At 40.6% G+C, this 25975-nt stretch overlaps 1 protein-coding gene and 1 long non-coding RNA gene across 3 annotated transcripts in view; one reads left to right on the forward strand and one right to left on the reverse strand.

The window, feature by feature from the left end:
* The window catches only part of WNT7B (Wnt family member 7B), a 132278-nt gene that overhangs the window by 86764 nt on the left and 19539 nt on the right, over nt 1–25975 (forward strand). The gene's annotated exons all lie outside the window — the stretch shown is intronic.
* The window catches only part of LOC119849762, a 153322-nt gene continuing 130229 nt past the window's right edge, over nt 2883–25975 (reverse strand). Inside the window, exons 7-8 of the long non-coding RNA XR_005290578.2 lie at nt 9961–10038; nt 2883–3182 (exon numbers count right to left, since the gene is read on the reverse strand). This is a non-coding gene — a long non-coding RNA (uncharacterized LOC119849762). The remainder of the gene's footprint in view (nt 3183–9960; nt 10039–25975) is intronic.

The following is a 25975-nucleotide window of genomic DNA, read 5'->3' on the forward strand; positions in this document are numbered from 1 at the left end:
TTGTCCAACCTGTTCTGTAAAACCTCCAATGATGGGGATTCCACAACCTCCCTTGGAAGCCCATTCCAGAGCTCAACTACCCTTATAATTAGATTTTTCCCCCCAATATCTAACCTAAATCTCCCTTGCTGCAGATTAAGTCCATTGTGTCATGTCCTACCTTCAGTGGACATGGAGAACAATGAATCCCTATCCTCTTTATAACAGCCCTTAACATATTTGAAGATTGTTATAAGGTACCCCCCCTCCGCCCCAAGTCTCAAGACTAAACATGCCCAGCTTTTTTAATTTTTCTGCAGAGGTCATGTTTTCTAAATCTTTTATCATTTTTGTTGTTCTCCTCTGAACTCTCTCCTATTGGCCCTAAAGTGTGGCACCCATAATTGGACACAGTACTCCAAGGCCGAATAGAGTGGTACAATTACCTCCCATGTCTTAAATACAGCACTTTTGTACACCCCAGAATGGTGTTGGCAGTTTTTTTGCAACAGGATCATATTGTGACTCATGTTCAGTTTGTGATCCACTATAACTCCCAGATCCTTTTCAGCAGTACTACCACCTAACCAGTTATTCCCCATTTTGTAGTTGTGCCTTTCTTTTTTCCTTCCTAAGACCACTATATTGCACTTGTCTTCATTGAATCTCATCTCGTTGAATTCAGACCAATTCTCCAATTTCTCAAGGTTGTTTTGAATTCTAACCCTGTCCTCCGAAGTGCTTGCATCCCCACCCAGCTTGCTGTCCTCTGCAAATTTTATAAGCATACTCTCCACTCTATTATCCAAATCATTAATGAAAATATTGAAAAGTACCAGACCTAGGACTGACCTATGAGGGACCTCACTAGATACACTTTCCCAGTTTGACAGCAAACCATTGATAACTACTCTTTGAATACTATCTTTCAACCAGTTGAACACCCTCTTTATAGTAATTTTATCATGACTACATTTTTCTAGTTTGCTTATGAGAATGTCTTGTAGCACTGTGTCAAAAGCCTTACTAAAATCAAGATATATCATGTCTGCTGCTTCCCCTCTATCCACTAGGCCAGTAACTCTGTCAAAGAAGGAAATTAGGTTAGTTTCACATGATTTATCCTTGACAAATGCATGCTGGCTATTCTTTAGAACCCTATTATCCTCTAGGTGCTTACAAACTGATTGTTTAATAATTCAATCTAGTATCTTTCCAGATATCAAAGGTAGGCTCACTGGTCTATAATTCCCTGGGTACTCTTTGTTCCCCTTTTTAAAGATAGGTACTATGTTTCCCTTCTTCAGTCCTCTGGGGCCTCACCCGTCTTCCAGGAGTTCTCAAAGATGACTGCTAACAGTTCCAAGACTGCTTGAGCTAGTTCCTTAAGTACCCTAGTTTGAATTTCATCAACTTAATCAATTTCTGCCAACTTCAATACATTTAACTTATCTAAATATTCTTTAATCTGCTCTTTCCCTGGCTTGTGTTCCTTTCCTCCTTGTTGTTAATATTAATTGTGTTAAGTATCTGGTCACCTTTAATGAGGAATGGAGCAAAATACACATTCAACACCCAGCCTTCTTTGTGTCGTCAATTATTAGCTGTCCTTTGCTGCTAAGTAGAGGACCTGCACTTTCCTTTGTCTTTCTCTTGATCCTAATGTAATTAAATAACCTGTTCTTATTACCTTTTATGTTCCTTGGTAGTGTAACTCATTTTGTGCCTTAGCCTTTCTGATTTTGTCCCTATATGCTTGTGCTATTATTTTGTTCTTTACCTCAGCAATTTGTCCATGTTTTCACTTTTTGTAGGATTCCTTTTTGATTTTCAGGTCATTGAAGAGCTCCTAATGTAGCCATATTGGCCCCTTCCTATTCTTCCTATGTTTTCCTTGCACTGGCATGTTTTGTAGTTGTACCTTTAATATTGTTTCCTTGAGAAACTGCCAGATCTCCTGAGCTCCTATTTTCCTTAGATTTTTTTTCTTAGGGAACCTTAACTACCATTTCTCTGAGTTTGTCAAAGTCTTTTTTGAAGTCCATCGTCCTTACTCAGCTTCTCTCACTCCTTTATTTTTTTATAATTATTAAATCTATCATTTCATGATCATTTTCACCCATATTGCCTTCCACCTTCAGATTCGCTACCAGTTCCTCCCTGTTGGTAAAAATCAACTCTAAAATGGCTGTCCCTCTGTTTTGTTCTGAAACAAAAATTTGTCCCCAATAGATTTCAAGAACTTATTGCAAATTCAGTGTTTTGCTGTATTACTTTGCCAGTAGTTGTCTGGGTAAAGTATCCCACTACCACCAGATTTGTGTTTTGGATATTCCTGTTATTTGTTCTACAAATGCCTCATCCACCTTCTCTTCCTGATTTGTTAGTCTGTAGTAGACCACTACCAAGACATCACCCCTCTTTTCTGTCCCCTTTATCTTTACCTAGAAATTCTGAACTAGTCTTCCTCCCACCTCCTTCTGCACCTCAGAACAAGTATATAGACTCTTGATGTATAATGTAACACCTCTTCCCCTTTTACTCTGCCTCTCCTTCCACACCAAGCTATCTCTATACATCTCTATATCAATAATCCAGTCCAGAGACGTAACACACCAAGTCTCTCTCATATAGTCAATGGGAGTTGTGAACACCCCTGACTTTTGAGTGGGTCCAGAATATAAATGCAGATCTGAATTTCAGTCTGATTCCTAGCTCTAAACGTTGGGAAGTAAAACGCTGAAATATGGACTTAGTTTCATATTTTCAGTCTGGGCAAAACTTAAAATAAAAAAAATCCCTCTAACATTAAATTTAATTTCTTTTCAGAAATACATATTCACAGAGTCAGATAGTAACTGATGTTATTGTAAGAAAAACAATTTATGGTAAAATAAAAAGTAATGCCTGTAAATAATTACTACATGAATAAATTAAAATCTATGCATGTTTGGGGGTATTAATGGTATTACAAATCAGTTAAGCTTTACTCTTGTGGTTTCTAGGTTGTCAAAATCTCTTCCCTAGAATTACAGATGATAGGTTTGATCATCCATTCCAACCCTCTACATCAGGCAGGAAAGACTAAACATAGCATTACAACTCATAGCTGCATGTGTTGCATCCTCCTTCTTCTCTGTTGTTTCACATATATCCTATTAGGTAAACCATACGTTCTTCAATCAAAGTGCACTAAGCAGTATCTAGAAATAGTATGAAAAACACAACGTAATGCAGCGTAAATTTATACCCATGTGGCAGAATAGTAATACAATGCAAATAAGTGCTACATATACACAAGACTCATCTTTTCAGCCTCCTCTTTGTCTGACATAAGGCATTTTCTTTCCTTTCTTAAATAAAATAAGAGAAACAAAGAAAATGACTGCATCAGAGGTGTTTGTGTATATGCCTTGTGCATTTTGGTTTACGAACAAATGTTTTACCATACAGGATCAGCTCACTGATCCATCCAGCCTGCCTCTAGCAATGGACAGTTCTGTAGAATCCAGAAGAGTCCTCAAAATGAACTGACAAGTATGTTATTCTCTAGTGAGGCAGAATTTCCTTCCTGAGCCCTGCACTTCCTTTTAGCTAACACTCTGTGTGGCTCTGCAGCATGAGATTCGATTACCCATACCTTTATTTTATTTCTGTTTTAATAATATACAGTATAGCCACCACCATGACATCCAAATTATTATTATTAGGGACATAAAGGAACAATAATCAAATCAGACTAAAAACAAGAAGAGAGAATAAGAAGGCAGTGCCATAGAACACCTGAAAAGATAAGCCTTGCATTGCATTGCACTCTGAGACATGCACTGTGCTTTTAGGGTTGCTCTATCCTCTAAGGCCCCAATTCAGCAAAGCACTTGAAGTCCATCCCTGTTCAGCATATTTTTAATTTGCTGAAGCATATGCTGAAATTCTTTGATCCATAGGAATATCTTGATGAATTGGAGTTTACAAATTAACAAATTTGGGAGGAGATTCTCAGCTGGTGGAAATGTTCTGTGTCTGACCCTTACACTCTAATCAGAACTGAGAGTCTGACTCTGGTCAGAACTGACCTTAGCATTTTTGGGTGCACCTGGGAAACAACTTTTAGTCTCTCTCAAATGCAGAGGCATCTTGAGGATTTGGGGATGGGTAAATAAGAGAATGCTTAGGGATAGAACTCCCACCAAATTTTAGGTAAAAGCTGTGTTAGGATGGGCAGGTACTCTTTGGAAAACTGTTTGCATCCCAGAAACCCCATGAGTACACAGAGGGTAGGGAGGAGGAATCTCCAGCTATTCATACAAGAAATGCAGACTGGCTCTGAAATCAATTAATAATTTAAAAGAAATTGCCCTCAGGTTTAAAGGCTTTGGGCAATATAAACTCAGTCAGGAACGCATTTTACCCATGGGCAATATTTTATAGTTACTCCTCTGCCTCCCCATGACAGCAGGAAACCCTGCCCTCATCCAGCTGAACCTCCATCCCATTCAGGGGAGGTTTCCATGCAAGGTCGTGTTTGACAGGGTCAGCATTATCTTGTGGGTTCTGAGGGGAATGATGTCACAGAGAGTGGCGATCCTGCTTCTGCCGCAAAATTAAGGGGTTTCAAACCACTGAGGGAAAAAAAGTGGTGAGTTCTAAAAATCTCCCCCACCTTCTGTTTTTAATGTCCATTTTTGACTGCTACCCATGAGGCTTTGCCACCTCTCCGTATGCTGTTCAAGGGGATGATTTGGCCCTCAGATAAGGTTGTGCATAAACACTCCATATGCCAAACATGGACATTTTCCCTTAGTTAATGGTCTTGTCACCTACAGTAAGCATACACCTTCAGAGACCCAAAAATCACAAGAAAAGAAATCTTAAATCTGAAGGCTTTGTGACAAAGCATTAAATGCCACAACCCTGGAGCTAAGTGCAGATTAAAAATAGCAAAACAACTCACCACTGATATCTAAGAATTTAAAAGCAATTGGGAGTTCAAAATTAGCACCAGACTGAGCTCCTTTTTGGCAAGGGACTGACATATACTTCAACTGAAAGGGCAGCCACAGAACCCACCAACCAATAAAGTTGCTTCCCCTTGCTACTCGGTCTGAGTTGCAATCTAAATTAAATGTATTTGAAACATGAACCTGTCCATCAGTTATACTATACTGTTACATTTAATGTTGAGACTGTTTTCCATCTTTACAATGGAAGCTTTTAAGCTGTTACAACTTAGGGTGAATTGAGAGAGAGAGAACTTCAGTAATGGTGAATGGCTATGGGACAGTTCAACAAATGGCAGTGGTCAGTACAGGGCACTTGGGGAGGGGTATTTGGTAAGGGGATTAGTTCAGGGCACTAACGGATGGTTAACTGGTGGGGAGTATTTAGAATCAAGACATTCATAAGGGTAGCACTGATGGGGAAGTCAGCATTATGGAAGGTTACTAACACCAATAACCCAAGCAGAAATGTGTGGAACCTTGTGATAGGTGACTAATAAAAGTCATGGTTTTCTCTTCTCTATATATATAATCATTTGTGGTAAATGAAGACACCCCCCCACACACACACACTCTGCTAAGGGTTATATTCCCCATTAAACACATTTTTAGATTTTCTGTAGCTATAACAAAGTAAGATCTTGCTTGTATTCCACATTGATTTGACCTAATGATATGATAACTAGGACAACAACATGAACAAGACTTGGGCATGTACTAATTCCCCATCTTCCTTTTTTCTAGTTTCTCAAGACAATTTAAAAAGATGTAGGCTATTAGCAATCTCCCCCCATAAACTATAAAAGATTAGGGAAGAAGAAAACATTGTGGTGATTGGATTTTCTCAATTTCTTTGCAAACACCTGCAATATTGCTTTGTTTTTGATTGGTATGCTTTATAGAATTCCATAGAAAAAGAACTTGAAATAGTATTAAGGAATTATTTTTTAAACCATGATGTGACCAGTAGAGAAGAGTTTGAAGTAAAAGTTGCTTTTGAGTAAAGATCAACAGCATCATCAGTTTGATTAAAGGTTGATTAAACTTGCTCTGAATAAATAAAATAATTCTCCTCCCTCTCTGTCTCAATCTCTCACCCAAACTGAACTGATGTTCAATAAATTTTCCTACTTTTTCATTTTCACCTGCTCCTGCACTTCCTGGTTCAATCTGGGGAAAGATTGTCTTATGGTTGAACCACAGACTGGGAAACCTGGGTTCAATTCCCAGCTCTGCCAGAGACTTCCTGTGTGACCATGGGCAAGTCATCTCACCTCTCTAAACCACAGTTTCCCCATCTTTCACATCAGATGATAAGTCTAATCTAAGTGGGGACCAGTGAGGCTTAATTTATGTTTGTAAAATGCTCTGACATCATCAAATGAAAGGTGTTCTATAAATGTAATGTCTTATTATCTGAACAGTTAGCAGGAGGGCAGAAATACCATGAAAGGGGTTGGGCTCATGAACTTTGTGCCCTGCCTGAGAGCAGGACTACTCTAAAATCCCATGAGAAAGCCTGGGCTAAAGAGATTTCCAGCCTAGTTTCTGTAGGCAAGACGTTTGTATACTCTGGATCAGTATCCATAAAGACAGAACTCTACTTCACAAAGTTTGCCTATTACTGGTATTTGTAAGGCATGTACAAAAAATAGAGGGATAGAACAAAGGCAACAGGGAAAGAAACTAGTGATTACTGTATACTCACTGTTCTATCTCTGTGCTGTCATTCTCTGAGTAACTCTTACTGTCCAAGAAATTCTTTTTCTAGCTACTGGTGCACAGTGACATTCTGACATTAGCAGTGAGGCTTGAACATTTTCTCTTTTTTTCCTTTCTGTCTCTGATTTACTTTTACTTCTGCACTTCAGTAATGCTGAAACCATGTTCTCTTCTCTTTTGTTTGCTTTTCTCTTGTCCACTGATCAACTGTGTTGCTTTATTACAGACACTGTAATATTAACTACAATATAAACAGAAGCTCTTAGCAGGAGAGTTTGCTGGGATTTCCCTGACCTATTACACAACAGGATTTTCCACAGCAACACTTTTGTATGTGTTTTCAGGGATTAGTGGCAATATTCCACATACTACTGACATAATGAAGCATAAGATTCACACAAAAAAGGCCAGAAACTGATTTTTTACAGGATCCCAGACATACTGCATTACCGGGGATGTACATTGCAATATTGAAAGGCGATGGATTATGCCCAAAATTGAAAGCCGAGTAAGGCTGTCTGCAGGTCTTTACACAGCATGGATTATTTCCATGTGTACAGTACCTTGTACAAAGTTAAATTCAAAGTGATTGCCTTGAATGTTTTTTATAGCATGTTGTCACTTTATGGTACACAGAGCAACATTACATCACGTGAGAGAATAAAACACAACTTGGTACAATGTAGCCTAATCCAGACTTTTCACGTGAAACATTTGTTTTGTTTTGGTTTTAAGACATTTGCCTTTCAAACTGGTTTGTTTTAATTAGAGATCAACCTGAACCACAAAAGATGGATTTGAACTTTCCCAGAGTTCAGCGGTGTTCAGATCTGGCTTTTGGTTTGGCCCATCATCGAGAGAGGGGTCAGCTGCAAAGTTCAGATCTGGAGACAAATGTCGCCAAAGTGTGGGGCTGTTGCGATTGTTTGGAGTTTTGATTCAGTGCCATCTCTAATTGTAATGGTGGTTTTTGGAATAGAGACACTTGCTAAACATTTTTTAAAAATGGTTATTTAATCAGTGGCTGGAAGTTTGGTGTTAATATAAAACCAATTATTTAATTGTTCGTATATCACTGAAATGGACTGGGTGTACTATTTCTGGTGAGAGGTGGGGTCAAACCACAATGACTGGGTCCAGGCCTCAAGTCTGAACACCCTGAAGTTCTAGGGTGTTTGCAGCTGAGGTTTGGTTAAAGCAAGCCTCATCTCCACTTCTGAGATATTCCTCCTGAAAACATCTGGTAATTCTATGCAGACTAGAGTATTATTTCCTCATCCTTCAAATGGTTTAATTTCTAGATTAAAGGATTCTGAAGACTGTTAACTCATAACTTCTGTATCTACTTGTCTCTTGGATTTTACTGAAATTGTAGAAGACAGGAGGGGCAGAGACCATTCTTTTGTTCTGTGTTTGTACAGCATCTAGTACAATGGGGCCCTAGTCCATGACAGGAACTCCTAGATATTGCCACAATAAATTAAAAAATGTATACAACTGATATGAAACAATGACTGCATATGGGCATATTGGTCCACATAAAGTAAGAGGCAACCCAATCTGTTTTCATCAAGTTTGAAAATATTCAAACAACTGTTTTCTGAGTCCCCTCACTTTCTAGTCCAGTCAGGACCAAAGCATAGGAGCTGAAATACAGTACACTCCATTTATCCAAATATCCTAGTTATCCAAATCCACAGTGTGTCCTACATATAGATCTATGCTAGTTAATCACCCACAAATAACTTCTCAATCCTCTTAGTGTGAATGAATGGCTCTGTACTTTTAATGCTTAATACTTGGTATTTATTAAAGTAAAAAAACCAATGTTGAGTTTATTAAAAATATCAGAATTGTATTAAAGTCACCAGGGATATAATTTTAATACAATTCTGGTATTTTAATAACTCAAAGTTGTTTTTTTACTCTTTAATAAGTACAAAGTATTAAACATTAGAAGTACAAAAAACAGTTGATTAGCACTAATAGATGCTAAGAGACTAACTGAGAAGCTATTAAGTGATTTAGGGCTTGTCTTCACTACTGGAGTAAGTCAATCTAAGTTACGCTACTCCAGCTACATGAATAACGTAGTTGGAGTTGAAATAGCATAGGTCGACTTACCCCGGTATCTTCACTGCCTCAATGGGAGATGGTCTCCCATCTACTTACTTTACTCTTCTCAAGGAGCTGGAGTACCGGAGTTGACCAGAGAGCACGCTACCATCGATTAAGTGGGTCTTCACTAGACTTGCTAAGTAAACACCCGCTGCAGCAATTGCAGCAGTGTCGATCTCCTCCGGTAGTGAAGACAAGACCAAACTAACATAGGCCTACATGCTGTGAAACTGCAGCTCAAAATAGCACTTCTGTCTATCTGAACACCCAATTATCTAAGTTTTGGATGTCCTCCAGGCCATTCAGATAAATGTGAGTGTACTGTACTGCAAAAAAAAAAATTGCTCTTGTGAGATTTCGCAAACCAAGAGGACTGCATAAGCATCCAAACGTTTGTCTGTTTATCCAAAATTCAGAACTTTTCAAAGTAATGAATGGTACATTTATTCTTTTAAACAGAGAAAATGGTATATTTATTTTTCTAAAGTGGGAAAACATTTCCACAAATATTTGTTCAAATTTGAAAGCCAATTTTGATTTGACCCTATTCAAAAGCCTTTTTTGCTTGCTTTCCACAAAATTTGACTTAGTTACAATGAATTCTCAAGAGAAACAAATTTAAAGCTCAAATTTAAGGGCATTCACATTGTATGTTTATTTGTAAAATTTGCAAGTCATGTTGTGTTAGTTATATAAGCCATCCAACCAGGCAACAGAAACAATAGCATATAACTTATGTAACCAGTTGACTATTCATAGCACACTGTTAATGAAAAATCTGCAGAATTAGTCACTGAAGAAATCTGAGAATGATTTCAAAACACCAACATCTGAGAATTTTGTGATGCATTCATTATTTATAACAGAAAAAAAGCTAAATTCAAATATAATATTTGTTGCATATTATTCATTCATCACTACATGTGACATTCCAGAAAATAAGACCTAGTAACACCCTAAACAAATATCTGTCTCAGATAGCATGGGCTCAAAAAGATAAATATCCCTAAGTTATTCAGAATGAAATGCCATTCTATAATTCTTTAGAAGACTATATTAGAACCTCCTGATCACATCCTTTTACTGTAGGATGAGAGCTGAAATGCAGCATGAGTTTTTACATTAAAAGTTTGGTACTTACCTGCCACATAGTTCAGAAATTTCATGGCTGGGCAGACATAGTGTTTTTCTTTTCACACACATTTATTCTTTTTCAGACCTTGGTGGTATAGAATAGAATTATAATATGACAAGCTAGGAAAATTTACTAAAATAAGTGTCACTGTGTGCAGCATAACCTTTTCATCCTAATTATTAAGACTAATAGAGGACCTTTCTGTTTTTAATCTAATATTTTCTATTTTCCAAAACAAAATATAATACAGGATAATGTAGAAATATTAAGATAGAATGGATGCTATCAGCATTTTGGGGCTAAATTCTCATTTGCACTAAGGTCCCTATACACCACTGTAGCAATTAAATGTACTCTCACTTTAAAGCCCCTTCACACTGTCAGAGTGGATAAAGAGGTCTTATCGCAAATAAAAATCAGTCATGTTATGTTTATCGCATACTGATATTTACCGATTCCTTATATACAAATAGGTAATACTGCAGATACTGCAGTAAATTTAACTACTGCCAGGAGTTAACTCAAAATTTCAATAGTACCCAATTAAACATTTAAATTCTATAAAGACAAAGTACTAGATTCTGAGCAGGTGCAAAAATCAGTGCAGCTTTGGCCCAAAATGAATTTTTCTATAACACCTACTGCTAACTGCATGACACCAAAATGATATGTTCAATACACATACCTACAACAAATACAGTAATTATCTACCTCTGAGAAAATGGACCATATGCCTTGAACACTTCTTCTTTGTTATGCTGGTTAATCCTAAAAGTTATCATTTCAATATATTAGCCAGATCTATAAAACCATCTTATCACTCTACATTCTCATTATATTACATCTTTGCTGTTCAGACCTCTGTTATGTAGTTTACATTGAGCAGATTTTTTTCCTTTACAGCATATATAGAAAGGCATGACATTTCATCCCAAAATGTGTGGACTGTGGAAGAACCCTAAAGAAAATTGAAACAGTTCACATCCAGTGCTCAAAATCTCTAATGAATTTTAATTCCAGCATTCACCATTTCAACTGTTCTCAAATTTGTTCTACAGAATATTGGTTTGGTTGCATGACCCTCGCAAGTAGATTTCCAACAAGTTTCTAGCCTATAATTTTCTACCAATGCAATGTAACAATTTAGGGGACTGATTCTTCAGTCCTTACGCAGACAGAATTGTCCATGGACTCCCACTGTCCTCTAAAATTAGTATTAATAACTTTTTTTTATTTGTTTTTGTGGACATAGAAATTTTTCAATAGGCAAGACCATCTTGACACCAGTAATATGCTGAACCCAATGCAAGGAACTTGTAACAAAGATCACTAGCCTTTCTTTCTTTAATTAGCTATTCTAGAGTGTTCGTCTCCATTAATTAGTGGAAGAGGTATAATGCACTATATGTCTAAAAAGAAACCACTTCCCTTATAAATGGGGTTAACTTTGTATACTGTAAATGCAGGCCTCTCATTTGAAATCAGCAGTATCCCATACACAAAAACTTTCTAGGTTTCAGAGTAACAGCCGTGTTAGTCTGTATTCGCAAAAAGAAAAGGAGTACTTGTGGCACCTTAGAGACTAACAAATTTATTTGAGCATAAGCTTTCATGAGCTACAGCTCACTTCATCACTGTAGCTCACGAAAGCTTATGCTCAAATAAATTTGTTAGTCTCTAAGGTGCCACAAGTACTCCTTTTCTTTTTGCGAAAAACTTTCTAGAGGACCGGATTTCCTTGTGATTGCAATTCCATTGTAACTGTTTATGAAAGGATTTATATGCAAAATCTATACATTTCAAGGACTGTCCTAGTTTTCATAGGATTTAAAAAAAGGACTTTCACAGGCCAGTGCATGCACACAAATACTTACACCATACAATAAGGTGTTAGATTCTAGAATCTTGCACCAGGATGAAGAGCCATTCTGCTGCTTCACACTGGTTGCCAAACTAAAGGTGTCCCATTAGCTGCAATCCAGGATAAAAAAAGGTATTAGGCTATGTCTACACTAGCACTGATGTCAGCAAAACTTTTGTCTCACGGGGTGTGAAAAAACCACACCCCTGAGCAACATAAGTTTTGCCAGCGTAAGTGCTCGTGTGCACAGCGCTATGTTGCAGGAGATGCTCTCCAGCCGATATAGGGTGAATAGATAGCAAGTGTGAAAAACTGGGACAAGGGAAGGGATGTAATAGATGCCTATATAAGACAAAGCCCCAAATATAGGGACTACCTATAAAACTGGGACATCTGGTCACCCTACATGGATATAGCCACAGCCGCTTGTTGAGCTGGTTTTATTATGTCAAGAGTAGAGCTCTCTCCTGTCTGCATAACGTGGCTACATGAGCGATCTTACAGCAGCACAACTGTATTAGTAAATCTGTGCTGCTGTAAGCGTGTAAGTGTAGACTTGGCCTTAGAATGTCGTTTTGAGCCAGAGGGAACTAGGAGGGGGAAAAGGATTAAAACATTTACCACCGTGACTGGCAAAACAACTAGGATTGCTCCTGACTGGATTATTCCATTAAAATGTCTCAGTTCAGAGAATCATAGAATATCAGGGTTGGAAGGGATCTCAAGAAGTCATCTAGTTCAACGCCCTGCTCAAAGCAGGACCAATCCCCAATGAAATCATCCAGCCAGGGCTTTGTCGAGCCTGACCTTAAAAACCTCTAAGGAAGGCGATTCCACCACCTCCATAGGTAACCCATTCCAGTGCTTCACCACCCTCCTAATGAAAAAGTTTTTCCTAATATCCAATCTAAACCTCCCCCACTGCAACTTGAGACCATTACTCCTCGTTCTGTCATCTGCTACCACTGAGAACAGTCTAGATCCATCCTCTTTGGAACCCCCTGTCAGGTAGTTGAAAGCAGCTATCAAATCCCCCCTCATTCTTCTCTTCTGCAGACTAAACAATCCCAGTTCCCTCAGCCTCTCCTCATAAGTCATGTGCTCCAGCCCCCTAATCATTTTTGTTGCCCTTCGCTGGACTCTTTCCAATTTTTCCACATCCTTCTTGTAGTGTGGGGCCAAAAACTGGACACAGTACTCCAGATGAGGTCTCACCAATGCCGAATAGAGGGGAATAATCACGTCCCTTGATCTGCTGGCAATGCTCCTACTTATACAGCCCCAAATGCCATTAGCCTTCTCGGCAACAAGGGCACACGATTGACTCTCATCCAGTTTCTTGTCCACTGTAACCCCTAGGTCCTTTTCTGAAGAATTGCTGTCTAGCCACTCAGTCCCTAGTCTGTAGCAGTGCATGGGATTCTTCCATCCTAAGTGCAGGGCTTTGCACTTGTCCTTGTTAAACCTCATCAGATTTCTTTTGGCCCAATCCTCTAATTTGTCTAGGTCCCTCTGTATCCTATCCCTACCTTCCAGTGTATCTACCTCTCCTCCTCAAAGTTGCTGAGGGTGCAATCCATGCCATCCTCCAGATCATTAATGAAGATATTGAACAAATAGTTGCTTAGGTGAAATGTATGGTACAGCTTTTATTGTGGATATCTGATTTTATCAACAAAGGATATGTTTCTGCTAAAAGTAAATTCTCAAGCAGGGAGAAATGGTTTGCAAATTGGTGATAGCATTTTGTTACATAATTGACAATTTTTTGAAGCCTAAGAGTGCACTTTGAAAGCATAAAAGAGGACAAAATAATCAGGAGGCATAACATAACAGTTTGACAATATTAATGACCATGTCGTATATCATTATTATGACATTGTCATTAAGACAGTATAGGCATTTCTCTTTTTCAGATTAACTACACCTTTACACTCCTGTGCTAATTACTGATGATCCGTACCACATATTTGTTCACTTTTGTCTAAGATTTTATGGGCTCTAGAAAACTCTTGGCAACTACACACACAGCTAAGAATTTATATGGCTTCCATCGCCAAGACACTAAGCACCATACAATTTCAATGTATTTATCCTAGCAACACCTCTGGGAGGTAGGACAGTGCTATGATCCCTATTTTACAGATGGGTAACTGAGGCACAAAGAGGCTAAGTAACTTATCCAAGATCACACAAAGACTGCGGCAGGCAGGGAATTGAACCGAGGTCTACTAAGTTCTAGACTAGCACCCTAACCACTGGCCCAGTCTTCTTCTCTTCAATTAGCCTTACTCCTGAAAGGAAGGATGTTTTTGTTCCCAAGACATTGGACTGGAACTCAGGAAGTCTGGCTTCAGTTCCCAGATCTACTACTGATATTCTGAGTGACGCTGGGCCCCAATCCTGCAAAGAGAATTATACAGTTGGACAGCTCGGTGTGTCCATACAGTTTTCTTTGCTGCATAGAGGCCTTAATGTCTCTGCTTCAGTGAAACAGAGATACTATTTTCTATTTTATTTCTATTTTCTTTCTTTCAATGAAGTGAGCTGTAGCTCATGAAAGCTTCTGCTCAAATAAATTTGTTAGTCTCTAAGGTGCCACAAGTACTCCTTTTCTTTTTGCGAATACAGGCATTTCGATGTTAGAGCTGCCATTCCATTCTGAGCGCACATCAGTGTGCCTAGAAAGTGCAGTTTAATACTTAAAACGATCCCTAATTCAGTGATCCTTTTAAAAGGTGTTATTATTTAACATGTTTCTGCAGAAAGCACCCAGGTGTGCATGGTGATTTACAAGACAATAAAGACATGACCACTGCCCCAAGGAATTTGTTATCCTGGTTACACATGACATAACATAATACAGAAAAAGATGACATCATGCAAATGGCAGTGAAGAATACATAAAATAAGGTTCTGCACAGTATACATCACTCTCATTTCATTAATTATTACAATATTTATTTCATTATTTAAATTAAATAAAATTAAAGTTGTCATAGCCGACAGTCCATGATAGGGCTAGAGGCCCTAATTAAAATTAATGGGAGTTGACAGTGCTCAGCACCTTGCAGAATTGGGTCCATAGTGACTCAACTATAATGAAATTCCATTAATGGTAAAGTAGAACAACCAAGACTGTTTTTATTCATGAAGAGCCTGATCCTGCAAGACCTTCACACATGGAACTCCCACTGACTTCAGTGATTTTGTGAGTCTCATTAGCATGGCCCTGTTACAGAGCACCAGGGTTTTTAAGGAGACACAGCCAAGTTGAAAACTAATCTATTGTAAAAAATGGTGTTAAAAGTACTACTGCTGCCCTGAGGCTCTCTGTCAACTTTTGTGATATTAGAACCAGATTTTCCGATTTTTAAATACTGTTTTCTCCGCTTTTGCTGTGTGAAATGCCCACGCAAAAAGAGAAGTTCCATGCACAGAGCACACATGGGACTGTAAGCACTGTTGATCCTGAATTAGTTAGTACATTTATTACTTCTTATTATTACAACATTTGGCTTTACATAGTCCCTTTAAGAATCTCGAAGTGTTTTAGTATGCAGTATTGTTGTAGCCGCGTTGGTCATGGCAATGGGTGAAACTTCCCCTGGAGGAGGCGAGCTCCTTATTCTGCCTTTTCAGCCCACACTCCATACCTGCTCTGCCCCAGGCCCTGCCCCCACCCACCACTGACTCGCCACTCACCTCTCCACACCACACCCTGAGATCCTCCCTCCTCTCGCCTCCTCCCCCGCCCACCTGCAGCTCACCCACCTGCTGCTTGCCTGCTCACCCCCTGCTAGACCCCCCCACCTGCTGTGCAGCTGGCTCACTGCTCACCTCCTCATCCTGCTGCTACCCTCCCCCCCACACACACACCCTCTCCCCTTTTCACCTTAAAGCACTAAACATTCCCCAAGGGAACTGAACAGGCAACAGGTATAGCTCAAGCCAGACAGATTCTCCTCTGCATGGCAGGAAGTTCAGGGTATGCCAGTGATTCTCAAACTTGTGTACTGGTGACCCCTTTCATATAGCAAGCCGCTTAGTGTGACCACCCCTTATACATTAAATATACTTTTTTATATATTTAACACCATTATAAATGCTGGAGGCAAAGTGGGGCTTGGAGTGGAGGTTGACAGCTCGCCCCCCACCCCATGTAATAACTTCACGACCCCCTGAGGGGTCCTGACCCCCAGTTTGAGACCCCTGGTGTATGCTGTATAGAGAGAGACAAAAAGCCAGACTACCTGTGCCAAAGTGAAGCCTAATCTCTCCTTTTGAAAAAAGTGCTTGTCATTGACAGCCTGCATCAAGGCAATAGTTTACTCACCTTTCTTACACAGGTTTCAGAGTAGCAGCCGTGTTAGTCTGTATTCGCAAAAAGAAAAGGAGTACTTGTGGCACCTTGGAGACTAACAAATTTATTTGAGCATAAGCTTTCGTGAGCTACAGCTCACTTCATCGGACGTCCGATGAAGTGAGCTATAGCTCACGAAAGCTTATGCTCAAATAAATTTGTTAGTCTCCAAGGTGCCACAAGTACTCCCTTTCTTACACAGAATTCCCTGCCAGACTCGTTTACTTAAACTGGGTTTCAATAAAACAACTAGATCAAGAAAAACTCACTGGCTATGTCAGCTCCTCCTTGAGCCAGGGTTAGCAGCTATTTCTTCTGGGTACAGAGAATAACTGAAGGGTCATCATTTGGAAACTGTTTTAACCCCAATAACACATTTTCCTACAATATAAAAGCCAGCTGAAAGTGGCCAAAAGCTTCCTGGGCTTTGGCAAATGCCTGTTAAATGGCTTCATTACCACTTTAATGGCCCTTTAACAGTTTCAGTGATCTCTGCTACTAGGTCCCTGGAAGGCTTTTTCACAGTGTAAAAAGAAAAGAAGGACTTGTGGCATCTCACTGCATCCGATGAAGTGAGCTGTAGCTCACGAAAGCTTATGCTCAAATAAATTTGTTAGTCTCTAAGGTGCCACAAGTACTCCTTTTCTTTTTGCGGATACAGACTAACACGGCTGCTACTCTGAAACCTCAAAAAGAAAAGGAGTACTACACTGCTGCTACTCTGAACTCTGAAACCTGTCACTGTGTAAAGTTACTCAGGGATCCCCTCCATGGCAGGGCCTCCTCATTCTCCCCTCCCCCCCCCCGACTCCCTGCTTGCATTCTCTCTCTCTCTCTCTCTCTCTCTCTCTCTCTCACACACACACACACACACACACACACACACACACACACACCATGCCCCACAGTGAGTGGGGGGTGAGGAGAGATGTGACTGGCAGCTGCAGGGATCTCGTGGGGGGGGGAGGGAAGGGGATGGGGTGGAGAAGAGGAGAGGAGGAAGATTCACTCCAGCAGCAACAAGCCCTGGGAGCCTTGGGGAAGGGTCAGAGCAGGGAGGGGACAAGGCGGTGGCAGGGGGGAACAGGGCCCAGGTGTCAAGAGGCAGGGACAGCTGTGTTAGGGGAGGCAATGCCTCCCCTTTCCTATTATACCCGCCATCCATGGTCCCAGGATATTAGAGAGAGACAAGGTGGGTGAGGTAATATCTTTTATTAAACCAACTTCTGGTGAGAGAGAGAAACTTTAAAGCTTACAATGCCCCAGTTGCCCGAATAAGAACTAGGTGGGTGAAACCAGCCAATCACTACACTCTCAAATGAACGTACACAGGAAAATGATAAAAAAAAACAAAAACACCCTATCACCTGTGGGTGAACACTTTTCACAAAGTGATCACTCTATATGTGACCTATCAGTCCTCATCGTCAAAGGAAACCTGCACAACATTTTCAAAAGACAAGTCTTGGTGTTTAAATTAATAACTTTGCTAGACACTAAAAAATCACGGACTGAACAGAGACATGGTATTTATGGCTTATTACAACAACACACTAACAACGCCCCACCAGCTGCCTTTACCCCCTCTTTCTACCCCCCCCCCACTTCCCTCCAGTGACTGGATGGGTGTTAAGGGGCCACTTCACCTTGAATGGTCCCTTGAAATATGTGTTAACTACTTATGCTAAAAAAATTGGTTCCACCTTGTATTTTGCTGTGACTCTCTGAGTATGTTTCCCAGACCTGAAGAAGAGCTCTGTGTAAGAGAAGAAAATCTTGTCTCTCACATCAACCGAAGTTGGTCCAATAAAAGATATTACCTTGTCCACCTTGTCTCTCTCCAAAGTATTTTAAGGCTTACATTTTCTAACTCTCAACATCAGATGTTTCAAGTGGGGAACCAAAAAATTGAGGCATCTCAAATCATTAGTCATTTTCAAAAAGGTAGTTGTAGAAATATTACGCCCCACAGCAAGCCATTAGTAGAGCCAGGAATAGAAGCCACACAGGACTCTCTTCCTGTTCCAACCATTACTTCACAAATTATGCTTTAAAAGTATTAACAGCATTGTAAAAACACAGCAGACTGTGACTGGGACACACTGCACAGACTGTTCTCAATAGTACAATGCATTTGGAATCTTTCCTCTTACAACTTTAGGCACTGTATATTATTTGAGTCATGGACCCTTTCATTCATTTAAATGAGTGCTTAGCACCATGTTTTGATAAACCTTTGACAAAGAAAAGCGGCAGTGCTTTTTGGATCAAAACTTTGCATTGCAAATTACCTCTATTGTAGGAATGAAACATAGGTTGTCTTTTAGCTCTGAGTTAACAAGAACAGTTTGCAAAAGCAAGCGAAAGATTGAATGTTGGTATTTTAAGGGTGAGATTTTTTTTAAAGCACCCAACTCCCTTAGGTATTTTAAAAATCCTAACCTAAATTCATAGCTAATTCACCTAGCTCTCATGAGCTGTTGAATAAAATCCATCCAATAACCAACTCCCAATGCATGGACTAAAACACAACAGAATTATGCACAGGTTTAAAAAAGAAATGTTGACAATAGCTTTTGGTTGCGAGTGGTTTATTGAATATGGTTAGGAGGCAAATTATTTGAGTTAGAAACAGACCATAAATTGTTGAAAGCCATATTACAGAAGCAATTGTGAAAAGCACCCCAAGATTAGAAAATGATCATGAACTTGGAAAAGTACTCAGTAAATGTGAAAAAACAGGCATAAAAAGCAGGTTCTTACAGTGGACATACTTCCTAGAGTACCTATAAATAGTGAAAGCAAGGGACTGCAGGAAACCCATTTTTAAAAGAAAGTCTGACAAACCCAAATGAGCAACACAAAATTACCCAATTTTACAAGAACTTGAGAGAATAATTCTAGATGGACGGCCAACAGAAAAACCCAGCACCTCCAAGCATAAAAATGTTTTGGGACGCTAGGGATGAAAATGCTGCACAGGATCCAATTCTGTGCATAGCACATCATGTCATAATACTCCACAGCCTCAGATTTGAAATACTAAACATCATTCGCAGTGCCCAGCCATGCATGAAATCTGCAATAAATACAAGGAACAGAATGCAAAAGACCCACTGAAACCACATGAAACTCTGACTGCCATTTGTCCAAAGTCAGTGCAGACTTATTTGAAATAAACAGGAAACAGTCTCCAAGGACTTCTACTGATATATATATGTTTTTAACTTCAGTTGTTGCATAACAAGTAGCAAAATTTGCATGACACAGGATTCAAGATAAGTTACTCACAGTTGTTGGACTGCATTTTCAAGTGGCTCATTTTAGCAAATCTTTTTGATACATCAGTTCAAGCACACCACACTTCAAGTCCTTACCATGCACAGTCAAGTAAGTGAACACGAAAAGTAGTGCTATGTAACAAACACCTTGACTAGAAAAGTGCTTGATACATTCAAGAGATCCATATTTAGCATACCTAAAACATCACTTGACACCTCAGAATGCCTTATTAAGATCACCAGCTCCAAAGTTCTTGGGCAAAGGATCAAATTCTTAATATCATCTAAAAGATTTTCTGAAACAGAGTATGTCTACACTGGAGTTGGAGGTATAATTTCCAGTTTAGGTACACACACACATGCTAGCTTGATGAGACCTAGTGCACTAAAAAAAGCAGTGTAAATATGACTGCATGGGAGGAGCGATGGACTAGTCCTCTTGAGTACAATACCATCTGAAACCTATGACACAGACTTGGGATGGTTTTCCCTTTCTGCTTCTCTCACTGCCCTGACTATACTGCTAATTTTAGCCTGAGTTGGAAATTACACCTTCAAGTGTGTTGACATACCTGCAGACAATTAATACTAAAGTAGTTTTAAAAGACTATATGCCAGGAAACTGGAAAAAAATAAATACTGTAACAAAAACGTCAAACAGTTACTCCATATTGCAACTGGGAGAGAATATTAGATTTCAAACAGAAAGTGTCTGTCCAGGTAACATCTATACAATCCACATCAAGTTCATTTGCTGTGTTAAAGGTAAGCTCTATAGGACATGATGCACTGACAGGAGTAACGCATGCTCACCCAGTCACTGACAATGAAAAACACCAGGAGCAGCAAACAAGCTCCAGATGGCAGGTCTGTCTGAGAACAAGTTTCCATATGATCAGAACTCCATTGAGGTTCAGAGTTAGTGGTTATTGACAGATATATAAGAAGAGGCAAAATAATCCTGTCATCTGTCAGGATGTTTGGGGTCATCTACCTTGACCTCCACTGTAGAGGTCTCCCTTTGTGCGTTTTGTTAGTTGGCAGTATTCGTTTGTAATTGTTGGGCTTTTTTCAGTTCAAGTTCTAGTTCATTTGATGTGATTGCTTTTTAGAAAGGGAAGGTGTAACAGCAACTTGGGGTTCAGTGGATACTGACTTGTGACAGAGGTATAACTTTTGTAAACTTGACCCTGGTCATATGACCCTTGTCATAAAGTGGCATGAGGACTGTTAAATTGTGTGGCTTTGATCTTCCTCTTAGAGATCCAGTGTGCATCCTTAATTCAACTGTTCTTCACTTGATCACAAGTCAGGCACCCTGAAATTAACACTTAAACAGGTTAGTCTTCTACAAGTCTATATAGAGCACTATCTGGCTTTTGAACAGAATAAAGAATATGTGTATATTCTGCTGACTCAAATTGGTTATATAGTACTTACCATGTTGAGTTATTTGGCTGTTGTGTAGATGTTTCCCTTAACCTTGGTTCTAAAGCAGAAGTGGGCAAACTACGGCCCACGGGACCGTCCTACCCGGCCCCTGAGCTCCTGGCCCAGGAGGCTTTCCCCCAGCCCCTCCCCCGATATTCCCCTCTCTCCCACAGCCTCAGTTTACTGCGCTGCTGGCTCAATGCTCTGGGCTGTGAACTCCTGGGGCAGCGCAGCTGCAGAGCCATGGCCTGACCCAGTGCTTTGTGCTGCGTGGCTGCCTGTCCTGGTGCAGCTGTGCCACCAGCGCTCCAGGCAGCATGGTAAGGGACCAGGGGCAGGAGCAGGGGGGTGGATAGAGGGCCAGGGAGCTCAGGGGGTGGTCAGGGGCCAGGATGTGGATAGGGGTTGGGGCAGTCAGAGGGTGGGGAACAGGGGGGGTTGAATGGGGACAGGGGTCACGGTGGCAGTCAAGGGCAGGGGTTCCAGGGCGGTTGGGGACGGGGAGCGGGGAGGGTAGATGGAGCAGAGGTCCCAGGGGGACAGTTAGGAAGGAGGGGGGGTTGGATGGGGTGGCGGGGGGCAGTTAGGGACAAGGGGTCCGGAGGCGGTGACGACAGAGAGCAGGGGTGTGGATGGGGCAGCGGTCCCTGGTGGACCGTCAGGAAACAGGGTGGGTTGAATGGGGCAGGAGTCCCGGGGGCCTGTCAGGGGGAGAGAAGCAGGAGATGTCAGATAGAGGGTGGAGGCCGGGCCACTCCTGGCTGTTTGGTGAGACACAGCCTCCGCTAACCAGCCCTCCATACAATTTCAGAAACCTGATGCGGCCCTCAAGCCAAAAAGTTTGCCCGCCCCGTTCTAAAGTCACATTAAGACCATATTGTGGTTGACTGTGGTGATATAGCACATGTTCATAGGAGAGAGAAAAGGGAGAACACGGTCTAAGGGGATATATTATTATCCCTCTCTTTTTCCTAATTTTTTGAGGTTAGAAGGTGAAGTTTGCTAAAAGTTTTTCAGAAGCAGCCAGAAATTCCTTAAAGCCTGAAAATGCTTTAATCATTTAATCACTGAAGTTAGAGTTGTAGGTACCAAATAGCAACTGTAAAGAAACTCTATGCATCCTTGTGTCGATCTTTTAGATGAAAATACTGCTGGATTAGTCCTATTTATAAACTACTGAAAATGCAAGGAGACAAAAAGACCTGATCCAGAACCCATTGAAGACAGTGTAAAGATGATTTAGTTGGGGATTAGTCCTGCTTTGAGCAGGGGGTTGGACTAGTTGACCTCCTGAGGTCCCTTCCAACCGTGATATTCTATGATTCTATGACTACCATTGACTTCTGTGATCTTTGGATCAAGCTCAAAGAAATACATTTTTAACATTCTCTCTCAAAATGGTAAATAAAACATCAACCATAACATTATGAAATGCACTCTATTTGCCTGCAAAGACCTCCATCCATCCCTTCCTCGGGTGCTGTTGTTTAATTTTAGTTTAGTTTTTTAGATATATCCATTGCCCATTAGAAATTACACAGGCTTCTTCTTTGGCCTTCATCTGGCAGGGAAGACATTTGCAAAAGGATAGGTTTTGCAATAAAAAAAATCAACCTTCTACCAAGGTCTAGTACTGCATCCAATTTACTTTTAGAGAATGCACCACTGCGTTGTAGATTACACAAGTATATTTTGAAATTAATTTTGTTTAGTAACATTGTCCTTTTAGTATAATATATATACATAGGCTTGGAAGGATTTGATTTTTGTGAGTGAATGTCGGTAAAAATGGATTTCAGCATGCACACGTAATGCCAACAGACCCTGGCCATTAGGGTTTAAACCTGGGACCTTCAGAGTTTAGTGCATTAGCCTCTACTGCATGAGCTAAAAGCTATGTGGCTGTTAGCTAAGGCCTTAGAGCAGACTCATTAATCTCTCTCTCTAAGTGGTCTCGGTGACACTAGATGGGACAAAACACTACACCCAGAAGGTGTGTGGGTTACACACACACAAACCAGCAAATATAAATATTTCCATTGACAATATTTGAAATGGACAGACAGGCAAAGTAAGAAAAATTCTACCCGAGAACTTTTTAGGGTTTGATTTAAGAATGTTTGCGTATTTTCACAAGTGATGTTGACAACTTGCAGCTTAATGGTTATAAAGCTTTAACTTTTTGAATCTCAACAGGTACTCTCATAAAATAATTATTTTCTAACATTCTCCCATAGCCTGGTTCCCATAACATCCCACAAAATATGAAAATTTAAAAGATAAAAATTTGAAAAATGCTTAAACCCCATAATTTTGCGTATCTAAAAAATTGCTTTAAAAATAAACAGAGATATTCACCATCAAAATTGTAAAAATTGAATTCTACCGAGCTTATGTACACACCTCTTCTAACATGGCTAATCCAACTTTAACAAAATTATTAGCTAAAAAGAGTACATCACATAATCTAATACTTTGAGTTAAAATAACCTGTTTTCAGTGGCATTCAGATGAAACAAAATTCTGAATGCTGTATGAAATAAAAATATTTAGGAAAAAAAGTACTGACACCACTTAGAAAGATTAATGAGTCTGCTCTACAGCCTTAGTTAACAGTTACAGCAGGTTTCAGAGTAGCAGCCGTGTTAGTCTGTATTCGTAAAAAGAAAAGGAGTACTTGTGGCACCTTAGAGACTAACAGTGAGCTGTAGCTCACGAAAGCTTATGCTCAAATAAATTTGTTGTCTCTAAGGTGCCAAAAGTCCTCCTTTTCTATTAGCAGTGTAAAAATTAATTAGTCAGAAATTACATAAATTAGGTGTGGACTATAGGCTGGTCCAAGATTCCAACATAGAATAGACAGACTGCTTTCACCCCATCTGCCAGAAATAGTTGGCTGTGGATTGATCCTACATCCCTACCCTGTCTGATCAGAATTTACTTATGTTAATGGGGAACTGAAGCCTTATCAGGCTTTGTTTCCTAAAATCATTTGAAAGTAAGAAGATAGTGTGTTATATTTGCAATTTTTTATTATACTTTTTAAAAAATCTGCAGTTAGAATGCAAATGTTGGTGATGCGCACACACAAATGGTATTCACCCAATGTGGAAGGCACACAGCAAATCCAACATGCCCTGGTAAATTGCAAGAGGTACCCACCTCCTATTGCCTTTGCTTAAAAAGATTAAATTCATTTTAGGTTGTGTTGAGGGACATGTTCTAGCTGAACTATCGGATAACACCATTTCCATTTGCATTTTATGTTTTCAAAATTCAATTAGGAATTGGACACCAGACAAAGCATTTTTTTAACCTTGTTTTAGTTGAAAGTGATGGTACTCAAGGGTAACAACCATTATTTAAAGTCACATTGGTGGGCATATAACTTGATTAAGAGTTATGGGGGGGCGAGGGGTTGGGACAGTCTAACCAAAGTATTAATGATATGACATTGTTATTTTCTGATTTACGTTTTATAATAAAAGATTATTGATGATCACAAGAGCTGAGAAGGTAGCTAACATGCTGACTTGGACTAATGTTCAAGATGAGGTTCACAATATCTTCTGTTTCAAAAATCTTATATGGTTGCCAACCTTCCCGGATTGGCCATGAGTTTCCAGGAATAGGCCTCAATCTCCCGATTGGCTCCTGAAGCCAATCCGGGAGATTTAGGCCCCTAAAAGTCCAATGCGTGGTATAGTGAGACTAAGGCAGGCTCCCTAGCTGCCCTGGATCTACACAGCTCCCAGAAGTGGCCAGCAAGTCCCTCTAGCTCCTAGGTGCAGGGGCAACCAGGGGGGTCTCTGCGCACTGCCCCGCCCCGAGCATGGACTCTGCAGCTCGCATTGGCCAGGAACCACGGCCAATGGGAGCTGTGGGGGTGATGCCTACAGGCAGAGGCAGCGCGCAGAGCTGCCTGGCCACCCCTGAGCCTAGGAGCCAGATATGCCGGCTGCTTTCTGGGAGTCGCCCCCCAAACCCCCGTCCATGCCCCAGCCACCTGCCCCAGCCCTGAGGCCCCCCCCACAGCTAAACTCCCTCTCAGAGCCTGCACCCCTCCCACACCCTAACCCCCTGCCCCAGGCTCAGCCAGGAGCCCCCTCCCACACTCTGAATCCCTCGGCTCCACCTCCAGCCCAGAGCCCGAACCCCCTCCTGCACCCCAACCCCTTGCCCCAGCCCAATGAAAGTGAGCGAGGGTGGGGGAGAGCAAGTGACAGAGGGAGCAGGGATGGAGGGAGTGGAGGGCGGGGCCTCAGATAAGGGGCAGGGCAGGGGGCGTGGCAAGGGTGTTTGGGTTTGTGCGATTAGACAGTTGGCAACCTTAGGCTCTTACCATGGCTAGGCTGTGGCCCTCCAGCCGGAGCAAGATCCAGGTAAGACCTGTGATCAGGCAGCTGTGGGGAGCCGCGGACCCTCCTGCCCTGGGATGGGCAGGGAAGGCTATGAGGCAGAGACACAGGCCGGGGCTGCAGGTAGAGAGTCAGCGGTGCCCCACAGCTGGCCAGGCTACAGCTGCCAGCCTGGCCGGGAGGGGCAGGGCCTCTTCTGAATAGTGGATGGGCCAGACCTATCCACTTTCAAAAAGTGGGAGGGCCATGGCCCCTTGTCCCCCTCCCTACCCCCATTTCAGCGCCCTGCCTCTGCTTTACGTGCTACCGCAATATAATTGATAAATAATGATAAAATTATTTTCTGAGTAAGTAAACACTAAAATATCACCCAAGCAGTACTCAAATCCATCACCCTTGGCTTTATAAACTTTGGACACTGCTAAACCTCATCTCTAAATGACCCACAGCCTCATTCTCACTTATTCTGATCTTGAAGATAGGGAAAATCTAACATCTAGTTAAAAAATAGCACATTTTCTTCCTTCTTCCTTTTCAAAAATAAAAATAGATTTGCTTGAAAGGTAAAAAAAATGGTTTTGGGTTGAGCAAAATTCTGAGATTTTTTTAAAATATTTGAATTTGTTAAAATAAAACTAAAGGAAATTTTCAAACAAAAAGTAATTTCAAACAAACAAACAAAAAAAAATCCAAGCACTTTGTTTCAAAAATCTCTCAACAAAATGTT

Source organism: Dermochelys coriacea, chromosome 1 (genome assembly GCF_009764565.3).
Source record: "Dermochelys coriacea isolate rDerCor1 chromosome 1, rDerCor1.pri.v4, whole genome shotgun sequence".
Lineage (NCBI taxonomy): Eukaryota > Metazoa > Chordata > Testudines > Dermochelyidae > Dermochelys > Dermochelys coriacea.